Source organism: Chiloscyllium punctatum, chromosome 11 (assembly GCF_047496795.1).
Source record: "Chiloscyllium punctatum isolate Juve2018m chromosome 11, sChiPun1.3, whole genome shotgun sequence".
Lineage (NCBI taxonomy): Eukaryota > Metazoa > Chordata > Chondrichthyes > Orectolobiformes > Hemiscylliidae > Chiloscyllium > Chiloscyllium punctatum.
The window spans coordinates 96,731,271-96,750,644 of record NC_092749.1 but is presented as its reverse complement, the minus strand read 5'-3'; the positions used below and the strand labels follow the sequence as shown (position 1 = coordinate 96,750,644).

The 19,374-nt window shown below is 40.9% G+C and overlaps 1 protein-coding gene across 1 annotated transcript in view; it reads right to left on the bottom strand.

Annotated features, from left to right (window-relative positions):
- Positions 1-19,374, bottom strand: part of usta (uronyl 2-sulfotransferase a) — an 86,435-nt gene that overhangs the window by 65,907 nt on the left and 1,154 nt on the right. The window lies entirely within an intron of this gene.

Genomic DNA, 19,374 nt, shown 5'->3' with positions numbered 1-19,374 from the left:
TCAAGAAGGCGGCGGCGGCTTATGATAGGGCAAAATGTGAAAACTCAGATAGGGCACTTGAGGGTTACAAGGAAGCCAGGAAAGACCTAAAAAGAGAGCTCAGAAGAGCCAGGAGGAGACATGAGAAGTTGTTGGCGAGTAGGATCAGGGTTAATCCTAAGGCTTTCCATAGGTATGTCAGGAATAAAAGAATGACGAGAATTAAATTACAATCAAGGATAGTAGTGGGAATTTGTGTGTGGAGGCAGAGAAGATAGGGGAAACACTAAATAAATATTTTTCAACAGTGTTGAACATAGAAAATGACAATGTTGGCGAGGAAGATACAGAGATACTTTCATCCAGACTAGAAGAGATTAAGGTTCATAAGGAAGAGGTATTGGAACTATTACAGAATGTGAAGATAGACAAATCCCCTGGGCCAGATGGGATCTATCCTAGGATCCTCTGGGAAGCAAGGAAAGACATTGCCAAGCCTTTGGCATTGATCTTCAAATCATCATTGTCTGCAGGAATAGTGCCTGAGGACTGGAGGATAGCAAATGTGGTTCCCCTATTCAAAAAGGGTAGTAGAGACAACGCTGGTAATTACAGACCAGTGAGTCTCACTTCAGCTGTTGGTAAATTGTTGGAAAATGTTATAAGAGATAGGATTTATAACCATCTAGAAAAGAATAATCTGATCTGGGACAGTCAGCACGGTTTTGTGAAGGATCAGTCGTGCCTAATGAATCTCATTGAGTTTTTTGACAAAGTGACCAAACAGGTAGATGAGAGTAAACCGGCTGATGTGGTGTATATGGATTTCAGCAAGGCGTTCGATAAGGTTCCCCAAGGTTATACAAAATGCGGAGGAATGGGATTGTGGGAGACATAGCAGTTTGGATAAGTAATTGGCTTACTGAAAGAAAACAGAAGGTTGTAGTTGATGGAACACGTTCATCTTGGTGTCCAGTTACTAGCGATGTATCACAAGAGTCAGTGTTAGGTCCACTGCTGTTCGTCATTTTTATAAATGACCTGGATGAAGGCATAGAAGGGTGGGTTAGCAAATTTGCAGATGACACTAAGGAGGTGGAGTTGTGGATAGTGATGAAGGATGTAGTAGGTTGCAGAGAGACATAGATAGAATGCAGAGCTGGGCTGAGAGGTGGCAAATGGAATTTAATGTGGAGAAGTGAGAGGTTGGACGGAGTAATCGGAATGCAGAGTACTGGGCTAATGGTAAGATTCTAGGGAGGGCGGATGAGCAGAGGGATCTCGGTGTCCATGTACACAGATCCCTGAAAGTTGCCATCCAGATTGAAGGGTTATTAAGAAGGCATACAGTGTTTTGGCCTTTATTAATAGAGGGATTGAGTTTTGGAACCAGGAGGTTATGCTGCAGCTGTACAAAGCTCTGGTGTGGCCACACTTGGAGTATTGTGTACAGTTCTGGTCACCGCATTATAAGAAGGATGTTGAAGCTTTGGAGAGGGTGCAGAGGAAATTTACCAGGATGTTGCCTGGTAGGGAGGGAATGTCTTACGAGAAAAGGCTGAGGGTCTTGACGCTGTTCTCGCTAGAGAAAAGAAGGTTGAGAGGTGACTTAAATGAGACGTACAAGATAATCAGAGGATTGATAGAGTGGACAGGGAGAGCCTTTTTCCAAGCATGGGGAAGGCAAACACGAGGGGACACAGCTTTAAAGTGAGGGGAGATAGGTATAAGACAGATGTCAGAGGTAGTTTCTTTACTCAGAGTAGTAAGGATATGGAATGCATTGCCTGCAATGGTAGTAGATTCGCCAAGTTTAAGTTCATTTAAGTCTTCATTGGATAGGCATATGGATATAAATGGAATAGTGTAGGTGGGATGGGCTTCAGATTAGTAAGACAGGGCGGCGCAACATCGAGGGCCAAAGGGCCTGTACTGTGCTGTAATGTTCTATATAAACAACGTCCTAGAATTAGTGAGGAAATCAAGGGTCTACTGTGCGTGACGGACATAAAATTAATATCTGTTCTAAAATGTTAATGGATCTAAAACTGACAAATCCCTGGAAGGCACCTACAGCGATCTATTCATTTTCAAGAACAGTCCTCTTCACGTATTAGAAGGTAGCAAACATATCTTCGCTGTTCAGGAAAGGAGGAAGCAAGTAAAAAGGGAATTATAGTTAGTTGGTTTGACATCAATAGTAGGGAATCACTACAATCTGCCATGAGGAACATGTTAACAGATCACTTCAAGAATCATATTGATAGGCAGAATCAAATTGTTTTATGAAAGGGAATAGTACTTAATAAACCTATCAATTTTGAGGGGTGTAATTAGGAGGGTAGATAAGGAAGGTCAACATAGGTAGGATTTTTACACAGGTATTTGATACAGTGAAAAATGTGTTGCTGGAAAAGCGCAACAGGTCAGGCAGCATCCAAGGAGCAGGAGAATCGACATTTCAGGCATAAGCCCTTCTTCAGGAATCACTGATACACTGTAGCACAAGAGATTGCTACACAAGACAATGGTTCATGGAATTAGAGATATATTGGTATGCACTGAACACTGACCAACAGATAGAAAACAGAATACAGGAATAAACAATTTTCTATGTTGGCAGATTATAATTGGTGGAATGCTGCAAGGATCAGAGATTGGATTTCAGTAATTTACAACTTATATTGATAGCTTAGATGAGGAGGAAGGAGTGTAATGTATCCAGATTTGCTGATAATAGAATGCTAAGTGGGGAAGTAAGCTGTGAGGAAGGTACAAAGCCTGCAAAGAACTGCAGCAGTTTGGGATGAAGAGAGGACAAATGGAGACGAGTCAGTGTCACAGAGATGTACAGCATGGAAACAGACCAATGTGAGAAAATATTTAATTATCTACTTTGATAGGAATGAACTGGAAAATAGTAAAATAATATGACACTAATAATGGTTGATATTCAAATAACTTGTGAACCCCTGCACAAAACCTACAAGTTATCATGCAATACAATAAGCAATTAGGAAAGCAAATGTTATGCTGGCCTTTACTGAAAGAAGGTTGGAGTAAGGAGGTTTTGCTATAACTGTTGGACTTTGGAATACCATGTGCAATTTTGATCTCCTTAGCCAAGCAAAGAAAAAATGTCAAAATTTTGAGGGATAATACTCCTGGTGAAGCACCTTGGGGTATTTTACCATATTAAAGACTCAAGTCATCTTTATACTTGCCTTAGAATGAGAATGTGTATAGGGTAAAAGCAGGCAGGGAAAGTTCAGTCGAGTTTTATGAAACAAAAGGTTCAGCTGACTCAGATCAAGTAAGAATTTCAGTTAACAATGGGGTGTTGGAGGCAAGGGTAATGGGTTAACAAGGTGGAAAAGTAGTCATTATGTAAAGCCACTTAACAGTATTGGAAGCATTCAGTGTTCAAGGTCAGCTAACAAGGGGAAAAGTTTTCATTGTATGAATCCAGTTAACAAGATTAAGAACGGGAACGGGACGACAATAGGAGGAACAAAGGTTTTGCTAGATTAATTCCCAGGATGAGAGAGTCATCAAGTGAGGAGAGATCAAATAAAATTTTCTGGTATTGAGAGGCACAAAAGGAGATTTCATTAATACTTGAGGTTAAGGTATAAAATTCTTGAGGTTTGACAGGGGAAATGCTGAGAGGCTGCTATCTAGAAGCATAGGTTCTTAAAGAACAGAACTACTTTTCAGTCAGGAGTCAGCCACTTGGGATTGAGCACAGGATATTTTTTTTCCTCCAAGTTGTGACTAGGGTATGAAAGTCGACCTAAGGTGGAAAATCAGACAGGGTTGAGCAGGCTTGATTGGACATATTGCGCATGTGCAGCAATAGTAATTTAAGTCAGATGCCTGTGTCTAGGTTTGTTATTTAATTCTTTTAATAACTCTTTTTTCAGTTTTCCAGCTGAGATACTGGGAAGGAGGATATGACTTACATTGCCATAATTTTGGAAATTACCTGAGCTAGGAGGGCAATAAGTAAATATAAACAGCAAATTGCAGAAGCAACCTTGCTGTGCACTGCTTGTTAATTGAATGTAACTATTTTCATCCAGAAACTAACACTGTGGAGCAGAATACATTGGCCTAACTGCATAAGAAATAGGATTGAATCTTATAGTTCCCTAAGCAGGGTCTACCATTCATGCAATCATTGTTAATCTTTTACCACATGGCCAATCCACCTGACCTGCACATCTTTGGACTGTGGGAGGAAACCGGAGTACCCGGAGGAAACCCACGCAGACACAGGGAGAACATGCAAACTCCACACAGTCAGTCGCCTGAAGTGGGAATTGAACCCGGGTCTCTGATGCTGCGAGGCAGCAGTGCTAACCACTGTGCCACTGATTTCTTTTCTGTCAGGCCAGAAATTAATCCCAGCCTTCAATATATTCAATCAGCATGCATCCACAGCCCTCTAGAGTAGAAAATTCCAAAGATTCACAACTCTCCAAGGGAAGAAATTTCTCTCCTATCTCCGTTATAAATGATAAACCTGTACTCTATGAAACAGTGCCTTAAATTTCTACATTACCCAACAAGGGGAAACAATTCCTTAATGGGTGCCCCTGTTAACTGCAGCAAATTTTTATGTTTCAATGTGATCACGATTAGATTAGATTAGGTTATTTACACTCTGGAAACAGGCACTTCGGCCCAACAAGTCCACACCGACCCTCTGAAGAGCAACCTACCCAGACCCATTCCCCCATATTTACCCCTTACCTAACACTACGGGCAATTTAGCATGGCCAATTCACCTAACCTGCACATCCTTGGACTGTGGGAGGAAACCGAAGCACCCGGAGGAAACCCACGGAGACATGGGGAGAATGTGCAAACTCAACACAGACAGTTGCCTGAGGCAGGAACTGAACCAGTATCACTGGCGCTGTGAGGAGGCAGTGCTAACCATTGTGCCACCGTGCTGCCCTAAACTACAAACTTGCGATAGCTGGGAATGTCTCATTCTTCTAAACTCAGAAGGATACAGCCCAATTTTCTCAGATTCACCACCACTGTAATATCTCCAATGCAAATATTTCTTTCCATGTTTAGAGATCAGACTGCACAGTACACATAAGGCTTCACCAAATCCCTATATTAACTGTACCGAGGCATTCCTCTTCTTGTACATTAATTTCTTTGCAATAAGATCAAAATGTCATTTCCCTTGCTTGTGTCCACGTTAAAATTTTTCTTGTATGAATATATGTAAGTTTCTCTCAGCATCAATATTTATAAATTACAAGACATTTTAAAAAATGTTTCTATTCTTATTACTCAGTGAATACCTTTATACTTCCCTATCATGTTGCCCACTCACTTCACTTGTCTTGCCAGTGTTCTCCTCACAGCTTATATTTCCAATTAGTTTTATATTGGGAACAAACTCAGTTATTTTGTCGAAGTCATTGAGATTGAAAGTTGCGATCCATACACTGACTTTTGCACTTGGGAACCGTGCAGTTTGAGTCAAAGAAGTCCAGCACAGAAACAGACCCTTCGGTCCAATCTGTCCATGCCAACCAGATATCCCAACCCAATCTAGTCCCATTTGCCAGCACATGGCCCATATCGTTCTAAACTCTTCCTATTCATATACCCATTCAGATGCCTTTTAAATGTTGCAAATTGTACTAGCCTCCACCACTTCCTCTGGAAACTCATTCCATTCACACACCACCCTCTGTATGAAACAGTTGCTCCTTAGGTCTCTTTTATATCTTTCCACTCTCACTCTAAACCCACGCCCTCTAGTTCTGGACTCCCTCACCCCAGGGAAAAGACCTTGTCTATTTATCCTATCCATGCCCCTCGTGATTTTATAAACCTCTATGAGGTCACCCTACCGCCTCTGACGCTCCAGGTTAGAAAATAGCCCCAGCCTATTCAGCCTCTCCCTATAGCTCAAATCCTCCAACCCTGGCAACATCCTTGTAAATCTTTTCTGAATCCTTTCAAGTTTCACAACATCCTGCCAATAGCAAGGAGACCAGGATCGCACGCAATATTCCAAAAGTGGCCAAACCAATGTCCTGTACAGACGCAACATGACCTCCCAACCCCTATACTTAATTCTCTAACCAATAAAGGAAAGCATACCAAAAGCCTTCTTCACTATCCTATCTATCTGCAACTTTACTTGCAAAGAACTATAAACCTGCACTCTGAGGTCTCTTTGTTCAGCCACACTCCCTAGGACCTTACCATTAAGTGTATCAGTCCTGCTCTGATTTGCTTTTCCAAAATGCAGCACCTCATATTTATCTAAATTAAACTCCATCTGCTACTCCTCAGCCCACTGGCCTATCTGATCAAGATCCCTTTGTAAGCTGAGGTAACCTTCTTTGCTGTCCACTACACCTCTGATTTTGGTGTCACCTGCAAACTTACGGATTATACCTCCTATGTTCACATGCAAATCATTTATATAAATGATGAAAAGTAGTGGACCCAGCACCGATCCTTGTGACCAGTGGACTGCCACATGTTACAACACGACAGTGAACCCTTCTGCTAATTAAACCAAACACAGAAAAGCTCACCCCGCCTCATAATCTGTTAAAGTATGAGTGACAGAAAACTACCCAATTCCACTATTTAAAGAGAAAAGTAACAATTTATTCTTTAACTCTAAAAGAGAATACTAAACAACAACCATTTAAAACTCCACATCCCCTTTCTCTTCAAAATTTGTTATCTACCTCCCACTCTGTAACAATATACTGATCGGATAAAGCCCCTAATAAATTTACAGCAAATCGATTTTCAAAACCAGACAGGAATGTCGATCCTCCTGGGTTGTCTTCAATCTTCTCCTGCAAAAATGTTTCATATAAAATGATACCTTTTAGAGAGTGTTTTGAATAGCAGTTGTTTGATGGCAGAAGGTGCTCTTTCTCTGGCTAACTGTCCAAAATGCTAGCTTTTTATACCCCAAAACATTGGATCATCTCATTGGTTCAATGTTGTCAAAACAGTATAATTCAAATTTGATTGGGTTTTAGTATGTTGGTGCATAATTTAAACTGGTTAAATTCAAACTACTGTGAAAACAATTGATATCTAGATCACAGCAAAATGTTACTTCTTCAAACTGTCTGGTAAACTTTGGGCTTGTAGTCAGTCACATGACAGTTGCCTGCCAGCTTTTCTGTTTTCACTCTCAAAGGTATAGTTCATGCCTTCAACTTCATAACACACAGGCCTCCAGTATGAAACACAACCCTCTACCATCAGCCTCTGTCTTCTACCTTTGAGCCAGTTCTGTACCTAAATGACTCGTTCTCCCTGTATTCCATGTGATCTAACCTTACTAATCAGTCTCCGATGAGGAAGCTTGTCAAACGCCTTACTGAAGTCCATTTAGATCAACCCATCACTCTACCCTCATCAATCCTCTTTGTTACTTCTTCAAAAAACTCAATCAAGTTCGTGAGACATGATTTCACACACACAAAGCCATGCTGACTATCCCTAATCCGTTGTTCTCCATGCCTTTTCATTCTTCCTGCCAAAGTGAACAATTTCATACCTTGCTGCACTACATTCCAGAGATTTGAGAGACTTTGGAATTCTCTGTCTGAGGTGGTGGTGGAGATTGGGTCATCAAATTTTTTTAAAATCTGAGCTGAATAGATTCTTGTTAGACTGGGAAATCAAAGGGGTAAATGGGAGTGTGGAATTCAAACCTGAAACAGATCAGCCATGATCTTATTGAATGACAGAGGCAGGTTTGGGTGGACAAATGTTCTACTTTTGCTCCTATTTTAGATATTTATATCCATAGTAGTATGTTACCTCCTTCTCCCTGTGCCTACAGCATGAGGAACACTGCAATAATGTTGGACGTGTACTGTTGCAAATTGTCTTCTGGGCACTGTACAACTATAAAAAGTACTTATTGATGTTGGAAATGTTAAGCCTGTTTTCACGGCTGCTATTGGCAACCATTCAAATTTATTTCAAAAACATATTTACATGGAAAGTCCCCACATGCCTGGCAGATGAAAAATTCAATAGTTGAATTTAACTTGCTGGGTTATAAACTGCCAGCCTTTCATGGTAAATGGTAATGATACTTTTGAGTGCTTGGCACTCGGTGCTCCATGTGGGGCATAAAAATGATTAGTGTTACTACTTGGGGTAAAAATTACTGCCTTACCAAGATCAGATACATATAACCTAAATATAGCCCATTAACTATTTATTTTTGATACATCCTATTTCCTAAAGCTATTCCAGGCAGTGAGAAGCAACAAGAGATTTCCCACAATGACTGCTCGAAGATTGTTAAGGCACATTTCTATTGACCTGTTTCAAGTTGTTTACTTTCACAGTTAATGCAGGAACTCTAACCATAATCACCCGGATGCTTACAGTAACATTGATACTAAATCCTACCCTGACCTGAACACTTAAGCTATACATCAATGTGACCTCAAGCATCTAAGTTAGAAAGGAATAAACAGACGTACTGAAACTAATAGATGAAATAATATGATAGGTAGAGGCTTGAGTGGAGCACAAACACTGATAAAGATCTATTGCTGTAGGCTCCCTGTACAGTTTTTAGAGAAAACAGCTTTTATTAATTCAGAAACTACCCATTCGTTCACTGTCCCTTTTTAAAAAAATACAAAATGCTTTAAAATACAATAATTAATGACCTCTTTTTCAATTCTTTCTGGTGTAAAACATCTCAAGCATGATAAGGTAATATAAGGTAGCCAGATACCAAATCAGAATTGTGTCTGGTTCAGCCCAGAAGGGCATGAATGGGGATTCATGGAATAAAGAGACGGCTGCAGGATAGGAAGGCATTCAAAAAGTTGTGTCTGTGGTGACTCTCTGAAAGAATAGTTTACTGAATACGACTCTTCCGCTAACTTCGCTGTAAGTCTACCGTAGTGAGTAAAGTGGATTCTTTCTTGATTATATGTTTTATTGAAATCTGTCTCTGGATTAAATTTTAAAAATATAAACCACAAGTGGTAAATTAACCTGGAGCACTGTTGAAGAGCAAAAAGATGGTGCTATTTTCTATGTCTGTAGATTGTCAAGGAGCAAAGATGGCCTTTAGTAGAGTGATAATACTCTCTTGTCAGATGTAAGAATTTAGGGTCATATTACATGTTAGTGACGATTATGTCTGCAGGAAGTGTCTTTGGTGGCGAATCCTATCAAATTGAATGGATTGACTGGAGTGAAAATTAGAGGCAATGAGGAATTTACATGAGTGAGGCAGTTAGAGGAAGGGAGAAAAGCCACGGATACAGTCACATAGATGGGTTAACTCCAGGAAAGGTAAGAGGTAGACAGGTAGTACAGGAGTCTTCTGTGGCTATCTCCATTTCAAACAAGTATGTTGCTTTGGAAAATGAAGGGGGTGATGGACTCTCAAGGGAATGTTAGATGAACAGCCAAGCTTCTGATATCCAGATGGGCCATAATGTAATGAAGGGTACGTCAGGTTCCAATCGATCGACTGTGATAAGGGACTCTCTAGTCAGAGGCACAGACAGCCTTTTCTGCAGCCAGCAGTGAGAGAACAGAATGGAATGTTGCCTCTCTGGTGCCAAGATCAAGGATATCTCAAAGAGGGTGCAGAATATTCTCAAAGGGGAGAGGGACCAGTGGGAGGTCATTGTACACATGGGTACCAATGAGGTAGGGAGGGAAGAGGATGAGTTTCTGAAGGGAGAATATGAAAAGCTAGACCAGAATTTAAAAAGGAGGTCCTGAAGGGTAGTAATATATCTGGATTACTCCTAGTGCTATGAACTAGTGAGGGTAGAAATAGGAGGATACAGCAGATGAATGCGTGGCTGAGGAGCCGGTGCCTAGGAGAAGGGTTCATATTTTTAGATCACTGGAATCTCTTCTGGGGTAGAAGTGACCTGTACAAGGAGGAAGGATTACGCCTGAATTGAAAGGGGAGATTTGCTAGGACTGCCGGGAGGATTTAAACTAGTACGGTGGGAGGGCGTCGACCCAGAGAAATAGTGAGGAAAGAGATCAATCTGAGACTGGAACAGCTGGAAAAGAGAGCAAGTCAAACAGTCAGGGAGGGAAGGAACAAGGTAGGACTGATAAATCAAACTGCATTAACTTCAATGCTGGAGGCCTAACAGGGAAGGCAAATGAATTCGGCATGGTTAGGAACATGGGACTAGGATATCATAGTGATTAAAGAAACATGGCTCAGAGATGGACAGGACTAGCAGCTTAATGTTCCAGAATACAAATGCTACAGGAAGGATTGGGGGGGGGGTTTGATAAGGGATAGCATTACTGCTGTTCTTAGGGAGGATATTCCTGGGAATACATTCAGGGAGGTTATTTGGGTGGAACTGAGAAATAATGAAGGGATGATCACCCTACTGTTGAGAAGGACATGAAAGATATAGAATGTGGGGAACAGATGGTGACAGCATGAAAAATGTCCATATTACAGAGGTGGATGTCTTGAGACGCATAAAAGTGAATAAATCCCAGGACCTGATCAGGTGTACCCTAGAACTCTGTGGGAAGCTAGGGAACTGATTGCTGGGCCTCTTGCTGAGATCACTGATAGTCACAGGTGAGGTGCTGGAAAACTGAAAGTTGGCTAGCGTGGTGCCACTATTTAAGAAGGGTGGTAAGGAAAAGCTGGAGAGCTATAGACCAGTGAGCCTGACGTCAGTAGTGGACAAGTTGTTGGAGGGAATCCAGAGGGACAGGATTTATATGTATTTGGAAAGGCAAAGACTGATTAGGGATGGTCAGCATGGCTTTGTGTGTGAGAAACATGTCTCACAAATTTGATTGAGTTTTTTGAAGAAGTAACAAAGATTACTTCTGAGGGCAGAGCCGTAGACATGATCTATATGGACTTCAGTAAGGTGTCGACAAGGGAGACTGATTAGCAAGGTTAGATTTCATGAAATACAGGGAGAACTAGCCATTTGGATACAGAACTGTACAGGGAAAATTAGCCATTTGGATACAGAACTGGCTCAAAGGTAGAAGACAGGGGGTGGTGGTGGAGGGTTGCGTTTCAGACTGGAAGCCCATGACCAATAAAATGGCATAAGGATCGGTGCTGGGTTCAACACTTTTCATCATTTATATAAAAGATTTGGATGTGAACATTGGAGGGATTGTTATTAAGTTTGCAGATGACACCAAAATCAGAGGTGTAGTGGACAGCAAAGAAGGTTACCTCACAGTACAACAGGATCTTGATCAGAAGGGCCAATGGGCTGAGGAGTGACGGATGGAGTTTAATTCAGATAAATGCGAGGTATTGCATTTTAGAAAAGCAAATCTTAGCAGGACTTATACCCTTAGCAGTAAGGTCCTAGGGAGTGTTGCTGAACAAAGAGGCCTTGGAGTTCAGGTTCATACTTTTGGTTCATACTTCCTTGAAAGTGGAGTCGCAGGTAGATAGGATAGTGAAGGCGGCGTTTGGTATGTTTTCCTTTATTGGTCAGAGCATGGAGTATAGGAATTGGGAGGTTATATTGCGGCTGTACAGAACATTGCTTTGGCCACTTTTGGAATATTGCATGCAATTCTGATCCCTTCCTCTCGGAAAGATGTTGTGAAATTTGAAAGGGCTCAGAAAAGATTTACAAGGATGTTGCCATGATTGCAGGATTTGAGCTATAGGAAGAGGCTGGGCTGTTCTCCCTGGAGTTTCAGAGGGTGAGGGGTGACCTTATAGAGGTTTATAAAATCATGAGGGGCATGGATAGGGTAAATAGACAAGGTCTTTTCCCTGGGGTGGAAGGAGTCCAGAACTGGAGGGCATAGGTTTAGGGTGAGAGGGGAAAGATATAAAAGGGATCTGAGGGGCAACTGTTTCTTGCAGAGGGTGGTGGTACACGTATGGAATGAACTGCCAGAGGAAGTGGTGGTGGCTAGTACAATTGCAACATTTAAAAGACATCTGAATGGGTGTATGAATAGAAAAGGTCTAGAGGTATATGGGCCAAGTGCTGGTAAATAAGACCATAAGACATAGGAGTAGAGGTAAAGCCATTCGGCCCATCGAGTCCACTCTGCCATTCAATTATGGCGAATGGCATTTCAATGCCACTTACCCTCTCCCCGTAGCTCTTAATTCCTTGCAGGATTAAGAATTTATCAATCTCTGCCTTGAAGACATTTAACGTCCCGGTCTCCACTGCGCTCTGCGGCAATGAATTCCACAGGCTCACCATTCTCTGGCTGAAGAAATGTCTCCTCCTTTCCATTTTAAATTGACTCCCTCTAATTCTACTCCTGTTTACCATTTATATAAATGATTTAGAGGAGAATATAGAAGATATGGTTAGGAAGTTTGCAGATGACACCAAAAAGGTGGGTATAGTGGACAGTTAAGGAGGTTATCTAAGATTACAAAGAGATCTTGATCAATTGAGTGAATGGGCTGAGGAGTGGCAGATGGAATTTAAAACTAAAGTAAGTTAGGATATCTGGTCAGCATGGATGAGTTGGACTGAAGGGTCTGTTTTTGTGCTACACTTCTCTATGACTCTATGACTAATTCCTGTTGTCCTGCATTTTTTTTTCCTCAGTTAATGATCGAATTCTCTTTTGAAAGCCATAATTGAATCTGCCCAAACTCACACTTAGTGTATTCTATATCCTAATCAGAGAGTCACTGAGATGTACAGCATGGAAATAGACCCTTTGGTCCAACCCATCCATGCCAACCAGATATCCCAAACCCAATCTAGTCCCACCTGCCAGCACCCAGCCCACATCCTTCCAAACCCTTCCTATTCATATACCCATCCAAATGCATCTTAAATGTTGCAATTGTACCAGCCTCCACCACTTCCTCTGGCAGCTCATTCCATACACGTACCACCCTCTGCATGAAAACGTTGCCCCTTAGGTCTCTTTTATATCTTTCCCCTCTCACCCTAAACCTATGCCCTCTCGTTCTGGACTCCCCGACCCCAGGAAAAAGACTTTGTCTACTTATCCTAAGTCTCTATCCTCTTCCTACTAAAATGAACTATTTCACATTTCTCTGCATTAAACGTAATCTGTCGATTGCACCAATTTGTGCACTTTTGAAGACAGCAATCCAGTCAGGATAGCTGAATTCTTCAGAAGCAGTATGCCATACACAAAGCTAAGCAATGTCACAACCAACAAATCACATCTAAATTCTGCAACTTCCACTGGTGAATGGTGAACAATTAAACAAGCAATCAGTATGGGTAGCTCCACAAACATCTTCGCAGTCAATAATGTGAAAGCCCAGCTCATTCCTTCACAAAGCTGATGCATTTGCAACCATGTGAGGCAGAGGTACTGGGCAGATAATCCACTCGTACCACCTTCTAAGGCCCACAGCAAAATGCTGGTCTTTGGCCAACACGGTTCATTCCATAAAACTATAGAAGGCACTGTATACAGCCAGGGTCACAGGTCTTGACAAATTCCTGGTGGTTATACTGCAGATTTAAGGCCCAGAACTAGGGGGAGGTGATGGAGTAATAGCATTATCAATAGACTAGTTATCAACATCCAGTTACACCTCTGGGAACGTGGGCTCTAAACACACCACAAAATAGACAGCGAAATCTGAAATTAATTTATCAACCAGGAATTAAAAGCTACTCTACTGATGAACTCAAAACACTGTCAATGTTCATACAAACCATTTGGTTCATTCACGTCCCTTAGAAATACCCTCAACTAGTGTGGGCCAAATGTCGATCTCTAAATCCATAGCAATACAGTTGACCCTTAAATAGCTTCTAAAATGTGCTTAGTTCTTTGTGATATTGCTTAGCCTCATAATCAAGACAACAGAAATGATAACACACACCTCTGATGACCTTTCCTCCTGAAGACTTATGCCAAAATTAGGAGAGTTGTCCCATGGGCTAGTCAAGCAACACTCCGACACAGTCATTCTTACAATGTTCCAGACAACATCAGAATTCCTCGGTACATCTGTCCTACCACCTTAACACCGAGCAGAGGTGGTGACACAGTGGTGTACTGTTGGGAGGAAGTTGCCTTCAGAGTCCTCAACACTGACTTTGGATCCTGTGAAGTCTCATGGCATCAAGTCAAACTTGGGCAAGGAAACATTCTACTGTGCTGCTGAGCTGATGAATAAATACTTGACCATGATGAACACCACTTGGAGGGCTCATTCAGGTGGCAAGGGCACACAATATACTCTTCATGGGGGACTTCAACATTCATCAACAGTATCATGGTAGCACCGTGATTGACCAGGCTAGCTGCATCCTGAAAGACATAACTACTAGATGGAGCTTGCAACAGATGTGAAGGAACTAACAAGCGGGAAAAATCTACTTGACCTTATCTGCATTTGTAGTAGCCACATCTGTTCATGACAATATCTGTAGGTATGATGAACGCACAGTCCTCAGAGAGACAAAGTTCCACTTTCACAGCAAGGATACTGTACTGAGTTAAATGGAACAGATTTCAAACAGGTCTGGTAATTTATGATTGGCTATCAAAGAGACATGGTGGGCAATGGTCTGCTGGTTAAAGTCATGTCTAACATAAAGGAAGATGGTATTGGTTGTCAGAGGTCAACCATCTCAGCAGGAGTTCCTTGGGGTAGTGCCCAAGATCCAACAATCTTCAGTTGCTTCATCAATGACCTAACATCCATCATAAAGTTAGAAATGAGGGTGCTCACTGATGATTGCATAATGTTCACTTCATTAATGACTCCTCAGGTACATAAGCAATCAATGTCCAAGTGCAGCAAGCTCATTGACAACATTCTGACTTGAGCTGATGAAGTGGCAAGTGACATTAATGCCACACATGCCATAAAATGATCATCTCCAATGCTGAATCCCACACTATCAATATTCTGGGGGTTACCATTGTCCAAATACTGAAGTAAACCAGCCAAACAAACACTGTGGCTATGAAGTCAGTCATCTCCTGGTTATCCAAGGCTGTCCACCACCTACAAGGTACAGGTTAACATTGTGATGGAATACGCTCCAAATGCGTGGTTTGAGTCCAACTCCAAAAATGTCAAAAAAAACCACTATCTGACACTTCCAACATTCACTAAGTTCACCGTCAATGAAAAGTGGTATGTGTGTTCCACCCACAAGATGCACTGTAGCAACCAACTCGGTCTCCCTGGCAACACCTTCCAAAGTTGCAACCTTTGCCAATGTAGGCACTCTCCTCCAAACTGTAACCATCATTGCCTGTAGTTCATACAGGCAGCTCACTACCACCTTCTCAAAACAATAAATGATGGCTTTCCCAGCAAGACCCATATCCCATAATTCTTATTTTAAAATGTATATCAGGAAGTGGTACTGGAAATAATGATGAACTCAACATTTTAAAAAGACATGGAGCCCTGACAGGTTACTGAATGAGTAGACTCTGAATATAATCTAGCAAACATAATGAGGAACAGAAGCTGTGTCAAGTAGTGTCAGCTATGTCAGATCAGTTCTGTAGAAGAATCACTGGACTTGAAACATTAACTCTGGTTTCTTTCCACAGATGTTGCCAGATCTGCTGATTTTCTCCAGCAATTTTGTTTTTTGTTTCACATTTCCAGAATCAACAGTCCTTTGTTTTGTTATATTAATTAAGTAATTCAGTTCCTCTGCCCTAGTGAAGAACCTGCATGCTGCAATTCAGATTGTGAAGTCTCACTGTTCATTATCTGGCTGAGCTTCCCTTTTTCACGTCAATCAGTCCTTAGTCAGGTATAGGATCAATCAGTTTGGAGTTCAGGTCGTGATTCAGGCATCTACAAATATATATTAGTGCTGCCATGTTCTAGTGATCAATGAACATAATGTCCAAATCATGAGCACACCATCGCAATTGATAAGTACCTAATGTACTTTTATATATTTACAAATGAGCAGGATGCAGTTATAGGAAGCATAAAACCAACAGTCAGATAAAGTAAAAACAAGCAGAGCAATTAATCATGATGATGACAGAGAAAGTTAACAGACTACTTGCATGGTGTAGACAGGTATGAGATGAAATATTGAACAAACAGATGTGAGCTGATACATTCTGCAAAGAAAAAGGAATTGTACATGAAACATAAAATTTGAAAATGACTCAAGATTTCAGAGTTCATGCACAAAGTGTTGAAAAAACAAAGTCTTATACTTAAAGAAATGGGTTTCTCAACTGCCTACAAAAACAAAAGTGACAGTAATGTTCAATGCTAATTGATTTCAACACATTTTGAATACTGAGATTCATTTTCCATCCTTATTTTAGAAAATGTCACATCAGTCAGGGTTCAGACAATTTTCACTCCAAGTAGGAGGGTATGAAGGGTTAGTCAGGAGGACGAGTTTGGTCTCAGTAAGGATAATGAATGAGGGATTAAACAGAGATATTCCAAATCCTGAGTTTGATAATGCAAAATCAGTCCCCTCACTGATGAGTTTCTAAATGGCGAGCATTCATTTAAAGTCAAAAGAACATTGTAGAGGTCAAGAGATTTGTTAGTGCAGAGTGTCCTTAGTAGATAGCCAAGCCCTACCAAAAATACAAGTGAAAGGAAAAACATAAATATTTTAAAAAAGGAAATGGAGAAATGATTGAAAAACAGAAGAGTAAGAGATTGGATCCACTAAGTTGATCTTGGAGAGTTAACACAGATATGATGGCCTGAATAGAGTGCTGACCACGATTTCCAATCTAATTTAATCTAATCAAAGTACAACCTTGAATCTGTCCCAGCCCCATTTTTTGAGTCAATTTTGTGTTATCCCAACACTTTGTCTCCAACACATTCCACACTGGGTCTGGTTCAATTTCAGCCTTCTTCTTCTAATGATGTGCAGGTCATTCATCAAATTAATTCACTTATTATGACTAGAGTATTCATTGGTTATTTGCCAGCCCTTCATTCAGTGCTCATGACCTGAAACATGAACATTTAGTTTTTCATCTTCCAAGCAGTTTGAGATTTCTAGGTTTTGGCTTCTTGTTGAACTTCAACAAAATCCTTTACTGAAATCGATGTTTAGAGGTCTTAGAAAATATAAAGGTGGATAAATCTTGAGAACCTGATCTAGTGTATCCCAGGATGTTGTGGGGAGTTATGGAGATAATTGTGGAGCTACAAATCTAAATAAATATTTGTATCATTTATAGCCGTGGGTGAGGTGCCAGAAGACTGGAGACTAGCTCATATTGTGCTGTTGTTTAGGAAGGGATTGCAAAAGCCTCAGAACTATGAACTCTGATTTTAGTGGTGGGTAAGTTGTCGAAGGCGACTCTAAAAGATAGGATTTGTGTGCATTTAGAGTGTCAAGGAAGGATTAGTGATAGTCAACATGGTTTTGTGCAAAGGAAATCATGTCTCACAAACTTGATTTGAGCTTTTTGAGGAAGTAACCTAGAAGACTGATAAGAGCAGAGCAGCAGATGTGTTCACTTGGACTTTGACAAAGTTCCAAATAGACTAATTGGTAAAGTTGGATCACGTGGGATTCAGGGTGAGCTTTCCAATTGAATATAAATTGGCTTAACAGCAGGAGACAGAATGATAGTGGAGAGTTGTTTTTTCAGACTGGAGGCCTGTTACCAGCGGTGCTCCATAGGGATCGGTGCTGGGTATACTCCTGTTTATTATTTACATAAATGATTTAGGTGAGAATATAAAAGGTATGCTTAATAAGTTTGCAGATGACACCAAAACTGGTGGTATAGTGGACAGTTAAAGAGGTTATCTAAGATTACAAAGAGATCTTGATCAATTGAGTGAATGGGCTGAGGAATGGCAGATGGAGTTTAATTTGGATAAATGCACGGTATTGCATCTTAGTAAAACAAACAAGGGCAGGACTTATAAAATAAAAAATAGGGCTTTCAGTAGTGTAAAAAGTGTGACGGTAGAAAAGCACAACTGGTCAGGCAGCATCCAAGGAGCAGGAGAGTCAACAGCGATGAAGAGCTTAAGCTGGAAATGCTAACTCTCCTGCTCCTCGGATGCTGCCTGATTGGCTTTGCTTTTTCAGCACCACACATTTTGAGTCTAATGTCCAGTGTCTGCAGTCCTCACTTTCTCCTTCAGTAGTGTTGTAGAACACAGAGACTTAGAGGTTCAGATACATAGTTCTTTGAAGTTTGCATCACATGTAGACAGGGTTGTTAAGGAGGTGTTTAGTTTTAGAAGACATTGGTGAGGCCTCTTCTGGAGTAGTGTGTCTAGTTCTTGTCACCCTGTAATAGGAAGGATATTATTAAACTGGACCGTGTTCAAAAAAGATTAACCTGGATGTTGTTGGAAATGGAAGGTCTGAGTTACAAGGAGAGGCTGGATAGGCTGGGACTTGGTCCACTGGTTAGGAGGTTGAGAGATGACTTTATAGAGGTTTATAAAATGATGAGGGATACAGAGAAGATGAATGGGTAGTCTCTTTTCCTGAGGGTATGAAGTTTCAAGACCAGGGGGCCGATTTTTAACATAAGAAGAAGGATTTTTTTTTAAAAAACAGTGGTTCACATGTGGAATGAACTTCCAGAAATGCTGGATACAGGTACACTTAGAATGTTTAAAAAGACATTTGGATAACTCCATGAAACATTTGGAGGGATATAGGCCAAGTGCCAGCAGATGGTACCAGTTTAATTTGTGATAACGGTCAGCACAGACTGATTGGATGGACGGGTCTGCTTCAATGCTGTAGGACTATAATTTGATCCATGTTATTTGCCAATCATTTGGAACATGACCAAAATCCAACCGGTCCTAAAAATATCAGCAAGGACATTTCACAGCCCATTGGGATGAAAAGTTAGTGATTTTAATTTACCTGTTCTCCCCTGTATATGCATGTTTATGTTTCTAACTGATGCACACTGTTAATTTCTACTTTCACTTCCAGCATTTCTCTCAATGATTCCATGAATATCTTTTCAGACTTTTTTTAGCCCATTCCTCAGCTTCTGAGATGATTTCCCACCCTCCACATCACCTCTAAAGTTAGAAGCTAAGTCTGAGGTTGTTTAAACATCACTTTCCAAACTTTAGACATAGTACAGTTAAAAGTAAGCTAAAAGGAAGAATGCGACATTTCCTAAAAGAACACTGAGCTTCACACTAAATACAAGTAAATGAAACATAGTATCCAGTAAATCACCCCTCTCCTTCACACTGATACATCTAACTCTCTCTGCCATACATTCTATGACCCATTCCCAACCACAGTAGTCTCAATCCCCTGCACTATTCTCACAACCGCCCCCATACACACACCTCATGCCCTCCCAACACACTCCCTTCACATTCTCCTAGTTGTACAGAACTGCCATCTCTCACAAAACCGACTCCCATCTCTTACAAATGATGTACCTCCC